Below are 25,873 nucleotides of genomic sequence, written 5' to 3'. Positions count from 1 at the left end.
TAATGTTGCTCATTGCCCTGCCCCTCCTACTTCCTCTTGCAGTCCAAGAATGGGGAAATGGGTGGGAGGGTTGGAGCTCCTTATAGGTGTGTAATGCCTTCCCCTGCTTACAGAAAGGTTCATGAACCCTAGACCAGGTACTGAGGACAAATCTTGTTTCACAGATACCATAACAACCTCTCCACCTTTTGTTACTGATCCCTAGACACTTTTCCTACCACATCCAACAAGATCAAAGGAGGCCATAGACATTACCACCCAGAACACAGCCTCTGCAAATGGACCCGTTGGGTTACTCTGGCTTTGTTATCTGACCTACAACCTAGTACATAACATGGCCTCAATAACTCCAGCTAAACCTTGTGTCTTCACACAAAGTAGATACTGTTGATCTAAAAGTTCAAAATAGAGGATAACGGAAACTTTAGATAACTTGATACAGCTAGTGAACTTTTTCACATTATTATTTTGTGTCCTTCTGACAATGATTAACAGAAGCTAGAAATCCTCAATCCCAGAGTGAAATTTCGAGAAATACTCCCCAAGAAAATAATCCCCAAAAGGGGATAGTATAGCAACACTACTTAGAAAAAAAAAAGAAAGAAAACAACCCCAATTGTACAATTGGGAAGTGCTTCAAAATACCGTTGTATATTCACAGGACAGACTATCACCTACTTATTAAAAATGATAATTATTCCTACAAAAATACCTATATGAAATAATGTTACCCAAAGAACTTTATGCCTGAATTATAACCTCATAAATAATTGTATGTATGTGTATGTATGTATATACATGTGTGTATATACGTGTATGTATGCGTATGTATATATGGATATACATACACACACATATATAAAAATTATAGAATTTAGAGTTACATAAACAGTTGCACACAATGCTCCTTAAGTTAATTATTTTCTAGAAAGTTGCTGAAGATCTTTAAAAAGTCAAATGATGATAGAGATGACGAAGGGGTGTTCGCCAAGATTCTGTCTGGAATGGTTTGGGGTCATTTTTAATTTCTTTATAAGCTTCAGCATTGTTTATATTTTTTAACAATGAATATATGAAACTCTATAAAACAAAAAAAAAAAATGTTTAATGATGGCAGGGAGAATCCAAAGAGCATACTGGGAGTTGAGGAATCCCTGTGGCATACAGAGATTTATCCTTAGTCTATGTGAGGCAGGAGGACGCATCACCAGCTGAGCTCAAAAAGCTCTTTCAGCTACAACCCCAGACCCTATGAATAAGAATTCTTTAATGCAAGACTCCTATAACTGATCTAAATATGTGACAAATAAGTTGACAATCTTTTAAAAAAATTAAAAAGCATTCATACTTAAATTCATATGCCTAACTACATTCATAACTCAGTTAAATTGTATTTCTGTTTATCTGCATGGTTAAAGGATCAGGCATTTTTATCAGTCAAGGCAGGAAAATAAAAAGAAAGCCAACTGCCTTCTTTGGACCCAAAATAACCCCAATGGTCAAAACTAACTTTACTGCACACTTAAATTATATCTGCAGAAAAATAAACGTTTAAATCACTCCTTTGTAGGGAAAAGAAAAGCCACAATTTCATTTTGGGGGCAGTCATGTGAAGATTCCACATGTTGTGGTTGAAACATAATATTGGGGGATACATGAGGACATAGAGTTTCCAAGGAAATAGTAACAGGAAGACATTGTTGGAACTCTATTCAGGATAAAGAGAAGCAGCTAAAATCTTATCCTATGCAATCAGGCTAGGGTTTCACAAAAATTAAAGATAAAGGGAGTAGGATATTTGACAGTTCGTTAGAAGTATCTCATACAGTAGAAGACAATTTAAAGTCTGTCACTTTGATAATCTAGAGCTAATCATTTCAAAAGCTTTTAACCTTCAAGGGGCACCTGGGTGGTTCGGTTAGTTAAGCATCTGACTCTTGATTTCGGCTCAGGTCATGGTCTCATGGTCTGTGAGTTCGAGCTCCATGTCAGGTTCTGCACTGACAAGTGTGGAGCCTTCTTGGGATTCTCTCTCTTTCTCTCTCTCTCTTTCTCTCTCTCTCTCTCTCTCTCTTTCTCTCTCTGTCCCTCCCTTGCTCTCCCCCTCAAAACAAATAAATAAACTTAAAAAAAAAAAAGCTTTAACTTTCAAAAACAAATGCCATGTAGTTACGTGTCTCTCAAAATTAAATAAACATTTAAATTTTTTAAAAATGTTTCCAATGAGAACTATTTCTAAATAATACAAAAAACAATACACTTGGGGAAACTTAAATGGAATGCTCTGTTTCAGTCTAGACAGACAGAGTGAAGGGAGAGTCTAATCAAGAATTTAATGGGGCATCTGAGTGGCTCAGTCGGTTAAGTGTCTGACTTCAGCCCAGGTCATGATCTCACAGTTCACGGGTTCCAGCCCCACACTGGGCTCTATGCTGACAGCTAGGAGCTTGGATTCTGCTTTGGATTCTGTGTCTCCCTCTCTGCCCCTCCCCTACTCATGCTCTGTCTCTCAAAAATAAATAAATATTTAAACAAAAATTGTTTTTAAGTTAATGAATTTAGGTTATTGGGTCCAACTTGGATAATTATGACCAAACATCTTTTTTTCTCCCCTAACTGCCAAGTGTCCACAATTATCTGGAAAAAAAAACTCATTTGGTACATTCATCAAGTATTTATTAGGCATTGCACTCTTCCCTAGGAGAGTTTACAAACTAGCTAAGAAGACGAAAAGAAGTTCAGAGAAGCACTTAACACATTAGAGAAAAACTCTACTGCGCGGGAAGAGAGGTTGCAATGGCTTCCAAGGTTCTACTTAGAAAAGGGAAGGATGGCTGTGGAAGCACAGATGGAAGAATGAGCACTGTAGCTATTCCCACTGGCCAAGTTTTCATTCACAGTGGTACCTGGTGGGCTCCAGGTGAATGGTGTTTTCTAACCATCTTATCCTTTACTGTCATCCCCCAGAGAGCAAATCACTCCTGTACCCACTCCAATTAGCAGTTCCAAGCACTGGTATTTTCTGTATTCCCAGTGCAGAGACGCCATCTTGGGAGTACAGAGCTTTGCTTTTTCTGCACAGATAAGATGATCTGGGAATGATGCTCTTCCTCCTTTAGTGGAAGTTGACTCGTCATCGTTCCTCTGTGTTAAGCATAAAGTCATGCTGATGCTGTCAAGCTACTGGGACAGAAGGCTGCACACTGAATTAAAGCCTAAGGAATGACTCAGTTGGTAAAAAGGGGTTAGGGAAGTTGTGACCATCCATGAGGCACTGGACAGATCAGTCATCTCTGATCAGCCCAGCCAGAAACAGGAACTGGGTGTACATTCCAAGAAAGACATGAGCTTTGAAAGAGGAAGTGAGGATGCTTCTGCTAGTAAGGCAACTGTGTGATAAACTGGCCTCCAGAAGGAAATGATGATAACTTCCATCGAGGCCACATGGCCACCAATGACACCAGGCCTGCCTTTCAGATTAAAACATCTGAAGAGGAGTTTCACTGAAAGGTAATCAGAGGCCAAGGGGATAGAATGAGTCCTCAACAAAGTGAATTGGAGAAATGGAAACAAGGGCTTTATGACCAGTACACTATATATCACCCAAGCTAGGTCTAGAGGGAGATTTTGCCTCCCATGACAACTGTGATTAGTTGGTGGTGGATGCTTAGAGTGGCAGAAGAAGAAATCTGAGGTCTAAACGGGGTTCAGTGAAAGAATATAACTGGACTGGTCAAGGAACGTCTACTGTTGGTAAAGGCAGGAAAACAGCAGCATAACGTCATGGCTGAACCACACTAGTCTCTCAGTGGAGATTGGTGAAGGCACCAATGGCAGATTGAACAAGACCTTCCACCTTCTCTCCCTCCTGAAAACTCAATAAAATGACCAAAAAAAAAATGATTTTTTTTTCTTTAATGCATAAACCCACAAAGATGGAGGGAACAGAAGAGAAAATAATAAAACATTTTGGTGTGGTGAAGGGAAGTCAAGAAACAACCCGAATGTACGACAGAATCTTTAAAATGCTACATAATGCAAGGCAGTTAGACCCTCTGCGGGGAGAGAGGTGGGCTAAAATAAAGACAACTGAACTTTAAAAAGCCGTTGGATGTCCCATATCCCTTCAGCCTTTCTGAGCAGTTAGGTGATCTCCGCCTGCTTACCCACCCTTGCAAAAACACCTGGAGTGTCTTCCCCACCTCCTCTCCTAGAGAGGGTAAAAGAGAGGGTCTCTGGAATGGGGTGCATCAGGCATGGCTCAGATGTTCTAGAAACACCAAGGAGGGGTTATATAAATATGTGGATGCTGAGACTTCCAGCCTTCTTCTCCACCTAGTTCCCAGATCACTGGCAGCCAAGCTCTCCATCACTGTCCAGGAAAAGAGTGGAAGACCCTTTTCTGAGGACTCTCAGTGGCCCAAGAGGTAATGACATCAGTTTCTCCAAATAAAACCCCAGCCAGATCACCTGACAGTGAAATTCCCGGTCAACAAGCCCACACACAACTTCAGCTCCTAATCCCCGACTCAAATGTGAGCAGACAATAAAAGGGTATGAGGAATATGAGGAAAGTCTCTAACAGGAAAGACAGAGACTTAAATCAACAGACAAAGGCAACATGGGGAAACTGAGTCTGTGAAGGAAGGAAAAAACTTTCAAAAAAATTAAACTCTGCAGAGAGATAAGACAGATAAGACACTGAAACCATAAAATAAAAGCAAGAAATAGATATGGAAGGGGCCAAGGGCAGGCCACCTCCAAATATGCCACTTTGGCATGTTGATTATTTTAAATAAAAGTTACTTAGGAGACAGCCTATGCAGCAAGAACACCAGACCCTCCTCTGTCCCTTGAAAGCGGGAAATAAATCTCCCAAGTGAAAGGTACCCTCCCTGCACCAGGAGGTAAAAAGACTACCTTAATTCCAGAGATGGGAAATGTAGAGCCCAGAAGGTTCTATAAACAACTCTGGTTACTTTTTACTCATTTACTACCACAGCCCAAATTCTGTTTAGAATTCTTTACTAATTGGAGTTCCCAAATTTTCTTTGTCCTGTTAATTCCTCACAGATTTATTGTCTCTATGTCTAAAAAATATAAAAAACCTGCCTGCCTGCCTCATCATCTCTTTAGGTCTCAATTTCATAATTGGGCCTCTGTGCATATGGAATAAAACTGTTTTTTTTTTCTCTCGTTAATCTGTCTGATTTAAATTTAATTCTTAGCCCAGCTAGAAGATCTTGAGGGTAGAGAAGAATTTTTCCTTCCTTTCAATGTACCACACACACACACACACCCTCAGAAAACAAAGAGCTTTTAATTTAAAATATTAAAAATATGATTATACTTATTAAAAACTCAGTGGAAGGACGAGATGATAAAATTGAAAAAAAAAAATCACCCCAAAAGTAGAACCAAGAAATTAAAAGATACATATTAGGAAAGAAAATTAGAGGCCTAGTCCAAAATATCTAATATATAAACAATAAGAGTTTTTGAAAGACACATCACAGAAAATGGAGAGGAGGAAATTATCAATGAGTTAATTCAAGAAAATTTCCCAAATTGAAGGGTATAAGTTTCAGGATTCAAAGAGCCCAGCACAATGGATGAAAGCAGACCCATACTAAGGAGGAGCATCATGAAATTTCAGGATTATGGAGGCCAAGAGAAAATTCTATGAACTTCCATGAAGGACTCAGTAGGTTTGTAAACTGTACAGCAAATTACAGCAAAAATTAAGGAATCAGAACAGTTCCGAATTTCTCAATAGCAACACCACAACCTAGAAGGCAATGAAACAATGCTTTCAAAATTTCCATCCTAAACTATCAATTGTCAGTAGAAAACAGCTATTTAGAGGCATTCACCATCAAGAAAAAAATACATATCCATCCATCTTTTCCAAGAAGCTCCTTGAGGATGTACTCTATCAAAACAAAGGACTCTACCAAGACAGAGAGGACATGCGCTACAGGTTAAGAGGAGAGAAATGATGGGGGTCCCCAGGATGATGACGAAAGGAAGTCCTCAGGGTGACAACTGTGTCCCATGTGTAGAGGTGAACTGGTCCATATTAGGGCAAGCCAGGAGGCTCAGGGACAACTTCAGGAAAATGAAATTGGCAGAATACCTGATGCATCTGAGGCAAGTTTCAGAAATCTGGCCAAGAGATTTCTTGGCCAGAGAATTAACGATGAAGACGTAAGAAACTAAGTAAATGAACAAACAAAGCAATGATGAACTCCCAAGAAAACAAAAAGCTGTGCTCTGCTTAGCTATGTATATTGATCTAACCAAAATTACTGTTTAACCACTGCAAGGATGGAAAATTAGGGAAGCTGTGGTTGGGTGGGGGTGGGGGGGTGAGAGGAAAAAAGGGAGCCACGTCATCCTTTTCCATAGTGGGAAGTCAACAGATAAAGCCTCAAACTGCAAAACTCAAGAAGTAGCAACTATAAGCAACAAATACCAAAATAACCAGCTCAAAGAATTACATGTGGTTGTTTCTAGAAAGAGAGAAATCTAATTTAGATTAAAAGTTTAAAACTGGGGTGCCTGGGTGGCTCAGTCCAGTTAAGCATCCGACTCTTGATTTCAGCTCAGCTCATGATCTCACTTCGTGGTTCGAGCCTGCATCAGGCTCTGCATTGACAGCATGGCACCTGCTTGGGATTCTCTCTGCCCCTCCCCCACTCATGCTGGCTCGCTCTCTCTGTCTCTCTTTCTCAAAACTAATAAACATTTTTAAAAAGCTTAAATGTATATACATATATACGTATATACATATATACGTATATATGTGTGTGTATATATATGTATGTATATGTATATATGTATATGTATATATGTATATGTATATATGTATATGTATGTATATATACATACATATACACATATATATATTCCATAGATATTCCATAGATATACATGGAATTTGGCAAAATGCCATCCTTGTTTTTCCCAAACAATAGAAAATGTAATTTTCTACATCTAGGCCACAATAGCTGTGGTCATCTGAGCTCTGAGCAACCAAATGCGGTGGGAAAGGTAATAGTTATAATCCAACCACGGAAGGAGTGGTTGATCTAGGGCAGAGACAAAAAGGCAAGTCCAGGTGGAGATAACTAATAAGCCCCCCTCTTCTGGGATTCTTTTCAACAAAGCTATTCTCATGGCATAATCACATAGTACAGGATAATCTTACAATTGCCAACAACCATGAGCTAATTTCACTAAGAGACTCCGATGTCCCCTTTACTACACTAATCTGACCAAGGCAACTGGCCCCTAAAATGATTGATCTGCGTTCAACCTCACTCCTTTTCACCTCTGTAGACTAAATAATAAGAGAGAATAAGGACTCTAAAACAAGTGACGTTGTCCTCAACAGATATTTACTAAACATCCTCGGGGGACCCAGCACTAGGCTGAGGGTCAACACCCCTGTGCAAACTATGTGGACCTAGTCTCTCTGCCCTGAACAATAAGGTAATTCTCCCTAAGGGTAGGAATCCAGGGAGGGGTGGAGTGGGGTGGAAGCATAAAACCAGAAGAGCCAGGCAGGGAGAGGAGGCACCAACCCAGCCAACCTGGAGGAACCTGTAAGCAGAAGTGTACTTAGAGACCCAAGGTTCAGTTCCTAGCACTCTGGATATGCAGAGCAAGGCAGGGAGACCAACAATTCTTCCCCAAACATAACCCTTCCAACCACCCTGTCAAGGGTCAACTTTACAGAGCAAAGGTTACCATTCTCTGAGCTTGACCATGATTTGATAAAACATAGCTCCTGCCCTTGAGTAACCATCTGCTGAAATAACATGATAACTGGCTTAGTACAGAATAAGTAAACAGGTTAAACGTGCTAGAACATACATGAGTATTCTATATTCGTTTCTATTTGGGGAGTTGTGAAAATTTTAGTTCAAAGACCTATGTGGAGCAAAGGTTTTGCCAACTAGAGCACAGCACTGATTTGCATGTGTTTCCAACACTTGCCCTAGACAGTTCCAAAAAGCAAACATACACACCCTTATGGGAAGAATCAAACTCACTAACATAAATACACTGCAGTAAGCATCATGAATTGCCAAGAATAGTGATATATTGATCAGATTAATTGAGGCATGGGGAAAGTATAGGTCTTTCCTAAACCCTGAAAATGTAACTGAACTAAAAAATACTTTCCCGTACATGATGAGAAAATTACAACATACTTTCTTTTCTCCCTATAAATCATGATATTCCATCCCCCATGTGATTCTTGCTGACTAAGGAACTACCAGGGTCACAAACCAACCTGTTACGTCCTAAACTTAATTGGGAAACCCACTGGTTTGTTGAGGTTGTTTTTTCCTCCTCAGCTCTTTAGGGGAGACTCATCTCAAAGAGATTAAATTCTCAGAATTTCCTAAAAGGAAAATGGGCACTCACTGGAAAAATACAGGGTATATGCTCAAAACGCTCAACTATTTTAACCTTCAAACTCACTTAGCCACCAGCCCATCCTGTTCCCAGTTGACACTGAGGTCAACTCTTCTAATCAAATATTCCAGTTTCCAAAGAATGGCAGCAGATGAGAGTGTTTCTGAACCTGGTACACAGAAACACATTATTATTCTTCCTTGAAAAAAAATTTCAGATCAAAAGGAAATTTAGGATCCAAGAAAAGCGCACACTCCCAGGTCAAGATCCTAGTTTTTTCCAATACTTGTAGTCACCGAACCCCTGTTTTCAAGATTCAAACAATTTCCCAGATTAAAAAAAAAAAAAAAAAAAAAAAAAGTGAATTTGGTGGGGTGAGGCACTCGGACACGTACAACTGTGGAATGTCTCCGTCGATGGTGCCAACTTTCAATCGAGGCTGTGCTGCCACCCAGAGAGGACGAACCAACCTGGCTGCGCAGCTGGGAAGCGAACCCAACGCTGAACTTGCCGCAGGGCGGCCTGAGCCCTGGGACCCGAAAAGAAAGGGGGCGGGGGCTCCTCCGGAGAGGCCAGCGCCTGAACTCGAGAGGCCGGGAGGCGCGGGCCGCCGGGAAGGTGCGACTCCGCGGAAGCGCGCACCTGTCCCTTCTTCCCGGACCCAAGGGGACCGGGTCCCTCACCTGGCGTGGCGGGCCCGCGCTCACCACGCCGCGTTAGGGATAAAATCTTCCTCATCCCAGGAAGGCCAGTCTTTGGGCTCGTGGAAGCCACCTCTCGCCTCGCGCCGGTCCCGACCCTTTCCTGCCCGGATCCCCGCAGTCCCGGGGCCGGCCCGGCCAAGCCGCGCGCGCGGCGTCCTTACCTGGCTGGAGCCCGCGGGGTGCGCGGAGCCGCCGGCAGTGTGAAGTCCCGCGGGCGCCGCGGAGTTCGGAGCCCGGCGCCCGCAGGCCCCACCCCCGCCCCGCCCCGCTCGCTCCGCCCCCGCTCGCTTCTGCCCGCAGCAACCGGTTCCCACGAGCCCTGGGGCGGTTTTGAGACTGGAGGCGGGAGTGGGTTGGACGCGCGTCCCGGCTCCTGAGACCCAGCTGGAGTTTCAGGTAAGTCGGAGGAGCGTCCCTTGTGTCCCCAGCGCGGTGCTGGGCTTCCCTAGGCCCAGACTTCCTACCCCGGGAGAAACGCCCCGCGAGGTTTGGGACATCCCCGGCCCCGGGAGAACCCCGAGCAGTGCCACCTGTGGGTGACTGGGGACTCTGTCGGAACTAGGAACCGCACCTCCCCTTCCGCTAAGCGGTGGCGGGCCAGGTGGATGGCACGGTGCAGTGGAGCGAAGCAAGAGTTTTATGAAAAGAGTAAGTCTTTTTCTGTCAAACCTGAGGCATCGGAGCACATCTGATACACTTACAAGGTCACGTGCATTGACTGTTAATGTATTAACACTTGCCTCACTCACTGAAAAGTAGAAAACAGCACCTGTGTAAGACTGACGGTGTGCCAGGCTCTGTTTTGGTACTTTACATGTATTAACATTTCTATAAAGTATATGCTATATCAGAATCCCCCATTTTACATGTGGTGAAAGTGAGGCACAGAGAAGTTACATAACCAACCTCATGTCGCTCAGCATAGTAAGCTGAAAAGCTGGGATCTAAATCCAGATCGTCCTCCTCTGGAGTCTGCCCTCTAAACCACTGCCGTCCTGACACCAGAATCTGAGTGTCCACCGTGTGCAGGGAACTGTTACAGGCCCGGGGAAAACAAGAGGAGGGCTCTGCCCTCAAAGGAGCTTGTATTCTAGTTTGGGGGGAGAAAAGACAAGAAGCAAGTTCAAAATGAAACCAATGCACATATGAGATGTGTTGACTGTAGTCATACAGCAGGGTGGTGGCATTGAGAGTGATGGGGAGAGGGAGGCTACTTTCCACCTGGTCGTCCTGGAGAGTCCTCTGGGAAGGTGACAGTGGAGCTGGGTGCTGAACAAGGGGACAGGCAGTCAACCCTGAAGATGAAGCTAAGGGAAGGCAAGTACATTAATAGTTACAAGCTCATGCTTATCTGGGACTCTCCTGCAAGCATACAATAAACCCTAAGAAGTCTGACAAGATTTCATTTTACAGGGGGAAAAAAAATACAAAAAAAACTAAAGGTTGGGAAGTTTAATAACTCGGCTAAGTCATTAGTTAGGAAAGGGGAGGGATGGGAAGAGAGCACAAAGCCTTCTGGTTCCAATCCTCCCTCCCTCTTGTGGGGGCCTTGAGCATAATGACCTGCACTCAGAATGAATCTAGTAAAATTTCTCTTTTGTGATCCACTGTTTCGTCCCAGCCCCCATCTCTCCTGCCTCTTACCCATTCAGAAACTACTGTTGACTAGTCAACATAATTTCCTCCAGAGCAGGTGTTCTTTGAGGGAGCAGACGTAAGGAACCTTCTGAAATTGTATGCAAAACAAAACAGAACAAAAAAATTGTGTGTGTGTGTGGAAAGAGAGTTATAATTATTTGTTATAGTAATAAAGTTGGTTTTCTCCAATAAAAACTCATATACACACACACACACACACACACACACACTTAACACTTCCATCAAATGGACTGACGCCCAAAGGTAGGAGAGCCACTGTCTTAAGGGGTTAACTGATGTCGTGGTGACCAAACAAACTGATTTCCAAATCACTTTGCCTGTGCTCGCCAGGTGACTCTGGTGGCTCCTATTTCTGACTTAATGGAAATGAGATTTTCAAAGTTGATGAAGTCTGACTGAAAGGGCAACAAACCCAGACCCTTATTACCCCTTCATAAAGTTTAAAAATAAAAAAGACAGTAAAATGTCTATATTACCTGTCTTAATTCTCAAAACCAGGGACAACTGATCTGTGAACAGAATATCCCAGTAACAGAATTCATTATCAGTGATAGTTGGGGTAGTTTCCATAATGTTTTGCTGTTGCCTAAAAGAAGACACTCATTATGTTCTCAATTTAGGTAGGTGACTGCCACAGGTATATCATACCCAAAGCATGTAGTATAGAGTACTGGCAGTTGTTTTCAGTGGAGTGTTGATAAAAAAAAGAAACAGAGATAAAGACAGCAAGAGAGGCTTTTATAGAACTTTAGCTATACTGATGAAAAGGTGTAAAACTGAACTCAGGATGTGGTGGGCTAAAAAAAAAAAAAAGTTTAATCTCTATGATTTCTTATGTGAAAAGTTCAGTAGTTTTAATAGAAAACAGAAAACAAAGTTGAAGCCTATATAACTCAGACTTCCTCCTTCTGTTTCCAAACAGAAGATTCCAACCGCATCATTACTGTCTTCTTTATTTTAAAATAATGCTGAGGTACAGAAAAAAACAAAGGCATTTATGTAGACTTCTTACAGACAAGGACTTCCTTCTTACAAGATATCCCCATGACTTCTATAAAATTTGTATGTTTGGATGACCAGTATCAGGTTGACATAATTTTAGTTCCTTGAGAGAAGAAAATACCTCTTTTTAACTTGCACAAAGATTCCACATTGTGCATTAAAAGACACTGAATTGGAAGGTTTATAAATAAAATGTTTGTATTTGGAGCTCATCACACTTTTTTTTTAAGTCTCTGGCTTTCTTTTGTAACTTTCTTCCTACCCACAAGGGACCTGACCCACCCTACATGAATAACACATGTTTGTTGAATGAATGAATGATGAAAACAATGATGATAATACTATAGACCTTATCAGTTCTTTATCAGGAGTCTGTTCCTACATGAAAATGACTTCACTGTGGTAATATGATATGTCTGCTTCTCTTTCCATCATGTACTGAAAGTAGTTGCTTCTTTGGAATGATGTAGAAGGAAAGAAAGAGTTTTGTGGGGTTTTTGTTTGTATTTTGTATTTAAGTATGCTCCACACCCAACATGGAGCTTGAACTCACAACCCTGAGATCAAGAGTTGCACGCTCTAGCTACTGAGCCATTGAGGCACCTCCTGTAAGAAGGAGTTTTAAGTTTATTTATTAATTTGGGGGGGGAGGGGTGTAGGAGCAGACAGAGAGAGAGAGAGAGAGAGAGAGAGAGAGAGAGAATCCCAAGCAGGCTCCATGCTGTCAGTGCAGAGCCCAACATGGGGCTCCATCTGCCGAACCATGAGATCATGACCTGAGCTGAAATCAAGAGTTGAACACTTAACCAACTGAGCCACTCAGGTGCCCCATGGAGTTTTAAATGTTGGACACAAAATCAAGAATTATACTCCTAGGAACAATTGCTAAATGAATCATTCAAAAGAAAGAAAAAGCATCATATACAAAGCATGATTTTGAGATCGTAACTAAAAATAATACAATAACTAAATGCCCAATAACAAGGAAATGTTTAAGCCAAAACTATCGACAGTATGGAATGTCAGGCTGTCACTAAAAATAGTATCTAGGTTAGGGGCCCCTGGGTGGCTCACTCTGTTAAGTGTCCAACTCTTGGTTTCGGCTCACGTCATGATCTCATGGCTTCGTGGGATCAAGCCCCGCATCGGACTCTGTGCTGGTAGTGCAGAGCCTGCTTGGGATTCTCTCTCTCCCTCTCTCTCCACCCCTCCCTCACTTGTGCTGTCTCTTTCTCTTTCAAAATAAATAAATGGATAAAAAAAATTTTTTTAAGTATCTAAATTAATATAGGAATGTAGAGGAAAACTTATGAACATTAAATGAAAAAAGTAGAATACAGTGCTTTATGTATCCTATGATTGTTTTATGTTTTATTATTGCAATTAAATAAAAATTATGTGCATAGAAAATTGTTGGGTTGAAAATAAGAAAAGTGACTAATAGTTTTTGAGGGGTTCCTGTGTGCCAGGCTCCGTTTTCAGTACATTAGATTAATTCATCGAATTTTCACAACAGCTGTGTGAGGTAGGTACAGTTGTTATTTCTGCTTTACGGATGAGGAGACTGAAGCAGAGACGATCTAAGTAATTTGCCCAAAGTCACACAGCTAGTGAGTGGCAAAGCTAGGAAGTGAATATAAAGCCGTAGGAGTCTGGATTTTGCACGCTTAAACCATGCAAGTATGCCAGAGAAAATAAAGGTTTAATCATGGATCATGGGTTTAAAAACAAAAAACAATTCCTTGTATAATGTTTTTATGTTGACTTAATAGTAAGCAAAAACTTTTTAAATTGCAGAGTCAGAAAAGAAGGCACAGATGTAAAACCAGTTTACATTCAGAAGAAACAGAATCAAAGGTAAAGATGAGAAACATACGGAGTGAAACCCTCAGGGTTTGACCAGTTTGTGTTTGGGATTAGGATCTAAATAGTGTTTCAAATGGGTACAGTATAGGAGCTCCTGGGTGGCTCAGTCAGTTAAGCCTCCAACTTCAGTTCACGGTTCGTGAGTTTGAGCCCCGCGTGGGGCTCTGGGCTGACACCTCAGAGCCTGGGGCCTGCTTCAGATTCTGTGTCTCCCTCTCTCTCTGCCCCTCCCCTGCTCACTCTGTCTCTGTCTCTGTCTCTCTCTCTCTCTCAAAAATAAACATAAAATAATTAAAAATAAATAAACATTTTTAAAAATTTTTAATTTAAAAATGGGTACAGTGTATCCACGACTTGATAGTTCAGGAGAATTGAGATAAAATGAGCTATGTCATATCAAATGTTACATTATTATAAGTATGAATAAAAAGTATACTATGCCCTGATGTCTTGCACTTGCTGTTTCTTCTGCCTAGAATGCTCTCTACCTAGCTGCCTCCTCAACAGTGACAGTCAGGAAAATGTGACCATCACTGCGTTAGCAGAAAGCCGAGAAACCATTGGTGAACCGTCCTGACAAACTCCCTGTTATGGTGGAGCTTACATTCTGGTGAAAAGGTCAGTCATTTAAAATTTTAGTTTTGGGGCGCCTGGGTGGCTCAGTCGGTTGAGCGTCCGACTTCGGCTCAGGTCACGATCTCGCGGTTCTTGAGTTCGAGCCCCGCGTCGGGCTCTGGGCTGACGGCTCAGAGCCTGGAGCCTGCTTCCGATTCTGTGTCTCCCTCTCTCTCTGCCCCTCCCCCGTTCATGCTCTGTCTCTCTCTGTCCCAAAAATAAATAAACGTTAAAAAAAATTTTTTTTTAATTTTAAAATTTTAACTGCAAATTAACAGCATCCCCTCTTGGTAGGTGAATAACGACCCCCAAAGATGTCCACATCTTAAATCCCCAGAACCCAGGAATCTGTTAACCTATATGATAAAAGGAACTTTGTAGATGTGAGTAAGTGAAGGATCTTAAAATAGGTAGATTATTGTGGACTATCCAGATGAGCCCAGTGTAGGACTCACAAGAGTCCTACAAGGGGAAGCAGGAGCTTCAGAGTCAGAAAAGGGGACGTGATGAGAGAAACAGAGGACAGAGAGCAAGGGAGAGGTTGGAAGATGCTACACGGCTTGCTTTGAAGATGCAGGGACTGCAAGCCAAGGAAGGCAGGCAGCTTCGAGAAGCTGACAAAGGCAAGGAAACAGATTCTGCCCTAGAGCCTCCAGAGGGAACCGGCCCTGCTGACAGCTTGATGTTAGCCCAGTGAAACTGCTTTCGGACTGCTGACCTCTAGAGCTGTACAAGAACACATTTGTGTTGTTGTAAAGCGGTAAGTTTGTGATAATATGTTCCAGCAGCAGTAGGAAACTAATAGAGCCCTTAGTAGGAGTTTACTTTTCCCTTGTCTATAAAAAGTCAGTGTCACACTGGCATGATGTCCATAGCGTCCGGGCCCCAGCTCCTTCTGTCTTTTCATGTAGGTGAAACAACCTGGGCAGAAATAGGAATATCTCCAGAGACTCCTGATTTGGGCATCAGGCCATGTCATCACCCACGTCAGTGTTTCTCAAACTGGAGTAGAGTAGAAAGCCCTTATAAACAAAACATTTTTTTTTTTTTTTAACTTTATTTAAGTCCAAGTTAGTTGGGGCACCTGGGTGGCTCAGTCAGTTAAGCGTCTGACTTGGGCTCGGGTCATGATCTCACAGTTCGTGAGTTCAAGCCCCCACATCAGACTCTGTGCAGACAGCTCAGAGCCTGCAGCCTGCTTTGGATTCTGTGTCTCCCTCTCTGCCCCCTCCACCATTCGCGCTCTGTCTCTCAAAAATGAATAAACGTTAATAAATAAATAAATCTAAGTTAGTTAACATATAGGGTAATAATGGTTTCGTGAGTAGAATTTAGTGACTCATCACTTACATATAACATCCAGTGCTCATCACAAGTGCCCTCCTTAGTACCCATCACCCGTTTTGCCCATCCCCCACCCACCGCCCCTCCAAAAACCCTCAGTTTGTTCTCTGCATTCAAAAGTCTCTTATGGTTGCCTCCCTCTCTGTTTTTTTTATCTTATTTTTCCTTCCCTTCCCCTATGTTCATCTGTTTTGTTTCTTAAATTCCACATATGAGTGAAATTATGTGGTATTTATCTTTCTCTGACTGACTTATTTCGCTTAGCATAATATACTCTAGTTCCATCTATGTTGTTGCAAAGGGCAAGATTTCATTCTTTTTCATCTCTGAGTAATATTTCATTGTATATATATATATATATATATATACCACATCTTCTTTATCTATTCATCAGTTGATGGACATTTGGGCTCTGTCCATAATTTGCCTATTGTTGATAGTGCTGCTATAAACATTGGGGTGCCTGGGCCACTTCGAATCAGCATTTTTACATCCTTGGATAAATACCTAGTAGTGCAATTGCTGGGTTGTAGGGTCCTCTATTTTTAATTTTTTGAGGAATCTCCATACTGTTTTCCAGAGTGACTGCACCAGTTTGCATTCCCACCAGCAGTTCAAAAGTGTTCCCCTTTCTCCATATCCTTGCCAACATTATTGTTTCCTGAGCTGTTAATTTTAGCCATTCTGACTGGTGTGAGGTGACATCTCATTTTGGTTTTGATTTGTATTTCCCTGATGATGAGTGATGTTGAGCATCTGTTCATGTTGAGAGTGTTTAATGTTAGCCATCTGGATGTCTTCTATGGAAAAGTGTCTGTTGGGGCACCTGGGTGGCTCAGTTGGTTAAAGCTCAGGTCATGATCTCACAGTTCGTGGGTTTGAGCCCCATGTCAGGCTCTGTGCTGACAGCTCAGAGCCTGGAGCCTGCTTCCGATTCTGTGTCTCCCTCTCTATCTGCCCCTCCCCCATTCATGCTCTGTCTCTCTGTGTCTCAAAAATAAATAAAAACACTTAAAAAGAAAAAGAAACGTGTCTGTTCATGTCTTTGCCCACTTTGTCACTATAAACAAAACATTTTCATCCTAATTTACTTAACTATATGTAAATATAAAACTTGTTATACATTATTCATGTATATAGTATTTTATACATACTTAAAACCAAAATGGGTTTACACAATAAATTCAAACAAGAATACAAAACCAATTATTGGGACCACACATATCCCCACACTGTAGTGTCACTGGAAGTCACGTGGGGAGCAGTAACAGGAAATTCCTATCCCTCTCAGCCAGGGAGGTGTCACTGAAAACCAGGAGAGAACTGGAACTTCCAACCCCACCTAGCAGTAATGGGAAGCACCTCCCTTGATTGTCAATGGAGGAAGAGTGGGAAACCCGAACTTCTAACTCCAACTGGTAGCTGGTAGAGACAGTGCCCCTCCACCTTCCTCTGCCAAAGTAGTGTCAGAAGAAGCCAGATAAAACAAAGGCTTAAATACAATCCAGAATCTCATAACATAATTCCCCAAATGTCCTGGTTTCAATTGAAATAACTTACTATATCAAGAAACAAGATCTCAAACTGAATTTTAAAAAAAGGTAATTAATAGACACCAACACTAAGATTACAGAGAGGTTAGAATTTTGTGAAAAAGATTTTAAAGCAACCATCATAAAACTGATTCAATGAGCAGTTACACACACACTTGAAACAAATATTTTTTTTATATAGAAAATCTCAGCAAAGAAGTAGAAGACCTAAAAATTCACCAAATGGAAATTTTAGAACTGAAAATACAAAACCTAAAGTTTTAAAACTCCATGGATAGACTTCAGAAGGATGCATGAAATATAGGACTTCAGTGAACTGGAGAGAGCAATAGAAGTTACTCAGTCTGAACAAACAAAAACAAAACAAAGCAAATCCATGAACAATCCTCTGGGACCATAACAAAAGATCTTCCACTTGCGTCTTCAGAGTATTAGTAGAGGAGAAAGAGAGCAGGGCTGAAAAAGCACTGAAAAAATAATAGCTGAAAACTTTCCATATTTTACAAAATCTGTAAACCTACAGATCAAGAAGTTAAGCAAACTTCACACCGGATAAAGGCAAAGAAATCCATGCTAAGACACATCATAGTCAAACTTCTTAAAACTAAAGACAAAAAAAAAAATCTTAAAACCAGTGAGTTATAACATCTTACCTATGGAAGGAAAACAATTCGAATGGCAGCTGATTTCTTAACAGAAACCGTGCAGAAGGAAGTAGCACAACAGTTTTCAGTGTTAAAGTAAAATAATGGCCAGCCAGCCTACAATCCTATACCCACCAAAAATATCCTTCAAAAATGAAGGAGAGGGGTGCCTGGCTGGCTCAGTTGGGAGAGCATACAACTCTTGATCTCAGGGTTGTGAGATCGAAACCCATGTTGGGTGTAGAGATTACTAAAAAATAAATAAACAAACTTTAAAAAAAGTGAATCAAGTCATTCTCAGATAGTGGAAAATTAAGATAACTTGTCATCAGCCAACTTACCCTAAAAGAATGGCTAATGGAAGTTCTCCAAACAAAAAGGAATCAGAAAAAGAAGACATCTTGGAATATCAGTGATGAAGAGAGAACACAGTAAGTAAAAATATTGGTAAAGACAATAGATTTTCCCTCTCCTCTTCCTTTTTCTAAATTACAATGGATAGTTGAAGCAAAAATTGTAACATTGTCCAAATGGTTCTAAAAGTATATGAAAGAAATATTTAGGACAATTTTAAATAAAAGAGGGTAAATGTACGTAAAGGGAGCTAAAGTTTATTTTTTTTCTGTTTATTTATTTTGAGAGAGAATGCGTGTGAGAGAGGGGGTAGGGAAGAGAGAAAGGGAGAGAGAATCCCAAGCAGGCTCTGCGCTGTCAGCATGGAGCCTGGTATGGGGCTCGAACTCACAAACTGAGATCATGACCTGAGCCAAAATAAAGAATCAGATGCTTAACCAAATGAACAGCGTCCCAGGGAGATAAAGTTTCTATATTTTCTTCAAATTGATAACATAATGATACCAGTAGAAGCTGGTATGTGTATATATATAAACATATGTGTGTGTGTGTATATATATATATGTGTGTATATACATATACACATAATGTATATATAATGTATGTATATATGTGTATATATACATATATATATAATGTAAAACCTAGAGCACCCACTAAAAAAAAGCTATACAAAGAAATTTATACTCAAAATTACTACATTTTTTAAAATTTTTTATGATAGGTGTTTTTTTTCAAGTTTTATTTATTTAAGTAGTCTTTATACCCAACATGGGGCTCAAACTCAGAACCCTGAGATCAAGAGTTACACGCTCCTCCAACTGAGCCAGCTAGGTGCCCCTCAAAATTACTATATTTAAATTGGAATTGTAAAGACACCTCTTTCTCAACAATTGATAGAACAAGCAGACAGAAAACCAGCAAGGATATAGAAAAATTCCCAACAACACTATCAACCTACAGGATCTAATTGACACTTGGCAGGATTCTCCACCCTATAGTGGAATACACATCCTTTTCAAGTGTCCATGGAACATGTACCAAGGTAGATCATATCCTGGGCCATAAAACAAACTACAACAAATTCAAAATAATTGAATTCATACAGAATATGTTCTGATCACTATAAAATTAAACCAGAAATCAGTATCAGAAAGATACCAGGCAAATCTCCAAACAAACAGGAAACTAAACAATGCATTTGTGAATAATTCATGTATCAAAGAGGAAATCATAAGGGAAAACAGAAAATGATCTAAGTGGAATAAAAATAAACAACATATCAAAATTTGTGGAAAAACATTTCAAAATTTGTGGGACACAGCTAAACAGTGCAGACAGAGAAATTTATAGCAGTAAATGCATCCATTAGAAAATAGGAAAATTCTCAAATCAGTAATCTAAGCTCCCATTTTAAGAACCTAGAAAAAGAAGAGCAATATAAATCCAAAGCAAACGGAAGCAAATAATAAAAATAAAAGTAGAAATCAATGCAATTGAAAACCAAAAACCAATGGAGAAAATCAATGAAAGAGCTGGTTCTTTAGAAAGATTAATAAAATTGACAAACACCTGGGAAAACTCAAAGATAAATAGAAAAGATGGAAGTTACCAGTATCAGGAATGAAACAGGGCAGAATCATTACACACCATTCCAACATCAAAAAGATGGTACCCCACGTCAGGCACCATGCTGTGTGGAGCCTGCTTGGGATTCTCCCTCTCTCTCTCTCTCTCTCTCTCTCTCTCTCTCTCTCTGTGTGTGTGTGTGTGTGTGTGTGCCTCTCTCCCTCTCCTTCTCCTTCTGCCCCTCTCCCCTGTCTCTCTCTCTCAACACAAAATTTTCAAAAAAATTAAAAATTAAAAAATGATGATAAATGAACATTACAAACAAATCTATATGTATAATTTTTAGTTGAAAAATAATTGAATATTAGTTTCAGGTACACAACAGAATGACTCAGTATTTGTACATATTGTAAAATTATCACCACAAAAAGTCTAATTAACATCCATCACCATTACATAATTACAAATTTTTTTTCAACGCACATAAATTTGACAATTTATTTGAAATAGACTAATCCTTAAAAAGTACAAATGACTACAACTCACCCAGTATGAAATAAGTGGGAAAACCTGTAACTGTTAAGGACTGAAGACGTAATTTTAGAACTCCCTGGGGCACCTGGGTGCCTCAGTCATTTAAACATCTGACTTTGGCTGAGGTCATGATCTCAGGTTCCTGAGCACCAGCCCACTTCAGGTGAGCACAAGCCCCACTTTGGATGAGCCCCGCTTTTCTCTCCCTCTCCCTCTCCCTCTCTCTCTCTCTCTCCCCCTCAGGGAATTCTCTCTCTCTCTCTCTCTCTCTCCCTTTCTCTCTTCACCCTCACTTATTGCACTGCCCCCCCCTCTCAAAAATAAGCTAATTAATTAATTAATTAAAAATAAAACTCCCCCAAATGAAATCTTCAGACCAAATGGTTTTGCTGGAAAATTCTAACAAATGTGTAAATAATTAACATTTAATTTTTCACAATGTCCACCAGAAAATAGAAGAAGAAAGGACCCTTCCCAATTCATTTTATAAAGCTAGTATTACCCTAATGCCAAAACCAGAGAACAACAGTACCAGAAAGGAAAACTGCAGACCAATATTCTTCATGAATATAGACATAAAATTTTTTTTAATTTTTTTTTTTTAATTTATTTTGAGAATGAGAGAGACACGGGGTGGAGGGGCAGAGAGAGAGGGAGAGAGAATCCCAAGCAGGCTCTGCACTGCAGCACAGAGCCCATCGTGGGGCTTGAACCCACGAACCATGAGACCATGACCTGAGCCAAAACCAAGAGTTGGATGCTCAACCAACTGAGCCACCAGGTGCCCCTGACATTAAAATTTTAGCAAAATAATATTAAATAGAACTCAGTTAAAAAGAATTATACACTATGACCAAGTGGGGTTTGTTCCAGAACTGTAAGACTGCTTCAGTATTTGAAAAACAAAGACAAAAATTTTGTACTGTGCAAAACATTTTAAAGTTAAAAAGTTGAACATATAATTGAGATATGAGCCAGCAGTTCCACTCCTAGGTGTATACCCCAAAGAATTGAGAACAAGTACTCAAATACATGTCTACAAATGCTCACTGCAGTATTATTCAAATTGCCAAAAAATGAACACCACCAAAATGTCCATCAGCTGATACACAGATAAACAAAATATCATACACACACACACACACACAGACACACACACACACACACACAGTGGATTATTATTCTACCATTAAAAGAAATGAAGTACTGATATACACTACAACATGGATGAACCTTGAAAACATGATGCTAAGTGAAAGAAGCCAGGCACAGAAGGCCACATGCTGTACTCATTTCATTTATATGAAATGTCCAGCATAGGGAAACCCATAGAGACAGAAAAGAGATTAGTGCTTGCCAGGGGATAGAGGGAGGGAGGGAATTTAGGGCTAACTGCTAATAGGAATGGGGTTGCTTTTCGGGGTGATGGAAATGTTGGGGAATTAGATGGTCGTAATGGCTATACAACAATAGTGTATACAATTTTAAAGAACCCTGAAGTCTACAGTTTAAAATGGTGATTTTTTTTTTATTTTATTTTTTTTTAACGTTTATTTATTTTTGAGACAGGGAGAGACAGCGTGAATGGGGAAGGGTCAGAGAGAGAGGGAGACACAGAATCTGAAACAGGCTCCAGGCTCCGAGCTGTCAGCACAGAATCCGACGCGGGGCTTGAACTCACGGACCGCGAGATCATGACCTGAGCCGAAGTCGGATGCTCAACCGACTGAGCCACCCAGGTGCCCCTAAAATGGTGAATTTTAAGTTATGTGAATTATGTCTCAATTAAATAAAACTTCTGCATTGTGAAAGTCCCTGTTAAGAGGATAAAAAGACAGGCTGCAGACTGAGAGAAATTATGTACAAACTATGTATCTGATAAAGACTAGTATCTAGTATCTAGGCTATATAAAGAGCTCTCAAAACTCAACAGCACAACAAAATAAACAATCCAATTAGAAAAATGGAGGGGCGCCTGGGTGGCACAGTGGGTTCAGCGTCCAACTTCTACTCAGGTCATGATGTCGTGGCTCATGCATCAAGCCCTGCATCAGGCTCTATGCTAACAGCTCAGAGTCTGGAGCCTGCGTCAGATTCTGTGTCTCCCTTTCTCTGATCCCGTCTCCTGCTCGTACTCTGTCTCTCCTTAAAAAAGAAAAAATGGGCAAAAGACATGAAGAGATATTTCACTGAACAGCATATACAGATAGCAAATAAACACATGAACAGATCTTCAACATGATTCAATGCTTGGTAAATACAAATAAAAATTACAATGAGATATCACTAAACAACTATCAGAATGGCTGAAATAAAACATAAGACAACATCAAATGCAAGTAACGATGGAGAGAAATTTGATCACTCATATACTGTGATTGGGAATGTAAAATGTTAGAGCTATTCAGGAAAATAGTCTGGCAGCTTCTTTAAAAATCAAACCTTCAACTATCCTATGACCCAACAATTGTTCTTAGGCATTTGTCCTAGAGAAATGAGAACTTAAGTTCACACAAAAACCTATACTCAAAGTTTATAGTAGCTTTCTTTATAATAGTCAAAACCTGGGAAAACCCTATGTCCTTCAGCGGGTAAAAATAGTTAAACTGTAGTTCATCATACTAACAGCAACAAAAAGAAACCAATTATACACTCAACTGATACACCCAACAATCTGGATAAATCTCCAGAAAATTATGCGGAGTGAAAAGAACCAATAAAAATAATTACATAGTATATAATTCCATTTATATAACATTCTAGAAATAACAAAATTGTAGAAATGGAGAACAGATTAGTGATTACTAGGTATTAATAAGGAAGATGGGCAGAACACCATAGATATGGCTATAAAGGGACAATACTAGGAATCCTCATGGAGATGGAAATACTGTATTGATTGTATCAACATCAGAATCCTGCTTGTGATATTTTACTATATAGTTTTGCAAGATGTTACCAATGGAGGAAACTGGGAAATATGAAATCTCTTTATAGTTTTGTCCCATAACTACATGTGAATCTATAATTAACTCAAAATTAAAAGTTGAATTAAAATCTTAATTAACAGCTGATAATGACAGTAGCCAACAATTATTGAGCATTTAATGCTAAGTATGGTTCTAAGCACTCGATCCATTTAATCCTGCCAACAACCCTGTGTTGTAAACATTACTGATCTCAAGAGAGAGGTAAACCCTGACACGCTGACCACTGATGCCACCTCCTGCTGAAATCCCTAGGGAGCCGGACAAGGTGAAAACAGCTCCTGGCTAGATTTGCCAACACTATTGCCGAACAAACTTGGATAAACTCATCACAAGAGATAAATCAAAAGATGAGGGTTTGGAAAAGAGAAAGGGAGAAATTTATTTAGGGTGCCAGCAGCCAAGGGAGGTCGCAGATTCAAGCCTTAGCAACTGACCTCTCGGCCTGCAAGATGGACACCTAGAGTTTTATAGGGAGAAGTTGAAGGGGTACGTGCAAAAGAACACACAGAGACAGGTGATCATGGGTGGGGGGGTGGTATGTGTTCAGCAGTGATCATGGACAGGGAAGGGGGCGTGGTCTTCTAAAGCATTCCGTTGGTGTCAGGACTTTTTTGGCCTGGAGGTTGGAAAGATCCAATCATTGCCAAACCTCTTCAATGCCTCAAGAAAGTGTGATGAGAATTTAGAACAATGGGTTTCAATTAGAGCGTGAGTTAAGCAATCTTGTCTATTTCTGGTTTTAGTTCAATCTTTAGTCCCATTCAAGAGATGAAAAAACTGAGGGTTCAAGAATAGTTGAATAACTTGCCCAAAGTTACGTAGTTAATAACTGGTAGGACTGTGATTCAACTTCAGAGTCTATGATCTTAACCACCACGCTAATAATCAGGCAACTTGGCATATTCCGGCTTCTCAGCTTTCCTTGAAATCACATCCTCATTCCTACTCTGCAACAGTTGCCTGAGATCAGTAGCTGCTGCCCCCTTCAGGCAGATCATTGTTGTGCATTTATCACAATACTCCCTACTCTCTTTTCAATAGACTCCATTTTATTACTCTCAGCTCACTTCACCCATGGATATTACCACCAGGTCCTGTAGACATTTAAGTTTTAGAGGCTGGCATACAGCATTATTCTGTGCCTGCAAAATGAAAAAGCCATGGAAAGAGGGAAAATATAGTAAAATTACATTGATTTAAACCTAACAAAGAAGAACCTTTAGAATTAACATTACGTTTGAATTGTAGAATATTGTTTTCTTTCTTTTTTTTTTTTAATGTTTATTTATTTTTGAAAGAGAGAGCGCGCGAGCAGGGGAGGTGCAGAGAAAGGATCCAAAGCAGGCTCTGTGCTGACAGCAGAGAGCCTGATGTGGGGCTTAAACTCAAAACTGTGAAATCGTGACCTGAGCCAAAGTTAGATGCTTAACCCACTGAGCCACCCAGGTGACCCTGAATTGTAGAATATTTTTAAAGTAACTATAACAAAGCAAATAGAGATAGGTACTGCTAATATTGCAGCATATTTATTGATTTTTTAAAAAAGAAAATCTTTCTCTGGGCCAGTTCCACTGAATTACTTAGTTCACCCCTCTTACAAACTACCTGCTGTCACTCTACTTTCCCTGCCTCACCCCACTGTAGTAGCTGTCAGTGTCCCTCATATATCCCCTGACCTTTCCTCTAGAAGAACAAGGTCACTGTCAGGCACCTTCAGCCTAAGAGCTTTTTCTTGGATCTTCTATAGGGAGCAGGCCAGAAATGCCAGGTCAGTTACCATCCCCAGGGAGCTGCCACCAGCCAGTGATGAATGAGAAGTGGAGGAAAAAATACCCCAGTTCCCCTGCCCTTGGATGGGACAACTCTGGGTCATGTTCACCATGGATCCCAACAGGATTGAGGCCCAGTTACCCTCAGTGATAATCTGCTCACTAATAACTCTTTAGTCATGCAAACTTTCATGCCTCTTTCTTTATGAGTGCTTTCTGGAATCCCCTCCCAAATAAACCATTGGCACTAAAATCTTTGTCTTCAGTCTGATGAATATCCACCCTATCCTACGACACCCATCCCAGGAGGGAAGGAAGGAAGGAAGGAAGGAAGGAAGGAAGGAAGGAAGGAAGGGAGGGAGGAAGGGAGGGAGGGAGGAAGGGAGGAAGGAAAGAAGGAAGATAGGAGGAAGGGAGGAAGGGAGGGGAGGGGGTGAGAAAGGAAAAGAAGGGAAAGGAAAAGATCTTTAAAAACACAGAAAACACAAAATCACTTGGGAGAAAAGTGCAGATTGGCTGTGTTTCTGGCCGGTTGAAAAGGATTCACCTGGCTGGCTTTAGATGGAGAGATATGATCCAGCTTTGAGTTAAGAAGGAAGAAGGTGAAAGCAGAAACCTCTCAGATCTCAGTTCACAGCCTTTCCTCCTCACCTCTGAATTCATCCAAGTCTGAATTCCCAATCCCTTTACACTAACCCCTGGGGCTCCAGTTAACTCCTTCAAGGGCAACTGTTATGGACTAAATTGTGTCTTTTCCTCCTCCCCAAAATTCATAGGTTGGAGTCCTAACCCCCAATGTGACTGTATTTGGAATTAGGGCCTATAAGAAAGTAATTAAGTTTT

The 25,873-nt window shown here is 40.6% G+C and overlaps 1 protein-coding gene and 1 long non-coding RNA gene across 2 annotated transcripts in view; one reads left to right on the top strand and one right to left on the bottom strand.

Moving 5' to 3' along the window:
* TEC (tec protein tyrosine kinase) overlaps positions 1-9,355 on the bottom strand; it is a 124,648-nt gene extending 115,293 nt beyond the window's left edge. Inside the window, exon 1 of the mRNA XM_042984578.1 lies at positions 9,293-9,355. The gene's annotated coding sequence lies outside the window, so the exon portion shown is untranslated. The remainder of the gene's footprint in view (positions 1-9,292) is intronic.
* A 66-nt stretch (positions 9,356-9,421) lies between these two features.
* LOC107179023 lies at positions 9,422-25,296 on the top strand. The gene is made up of 4 exons (XR_006216370.1): positions 9,422-9,527; positions 13,590-13,649; positions 14,135-14,276; positions 25,009-25,296. It is a non-coding gene; the product is annotated as an uncharacterized LOC107179023 (long non-coding RNA).
* The last annotated feature ends 577 nt before the right edge of the window (positions 25,297-25,873 follow it).

The sequence above is a fragment of the Panthera tigris genome, chromosome B1 (genome assembly GCF_018350195.1).
Source record: "Panthera tigris isolate Pti1 chromosome B1, P.tigris_Pti1_mat1.1, whole genome shotgun sequence".
NCBI lineage: Eukaryota > Metazoa > Chordata > Mammalia > Carnivora > Felidae > Panthera > Panthera tigris.
The sequence above is the reverse complement of the archived record's forward strand: the minus strand, read 5'-3'. Positions and strand labels throughout refer to the sequence as shown.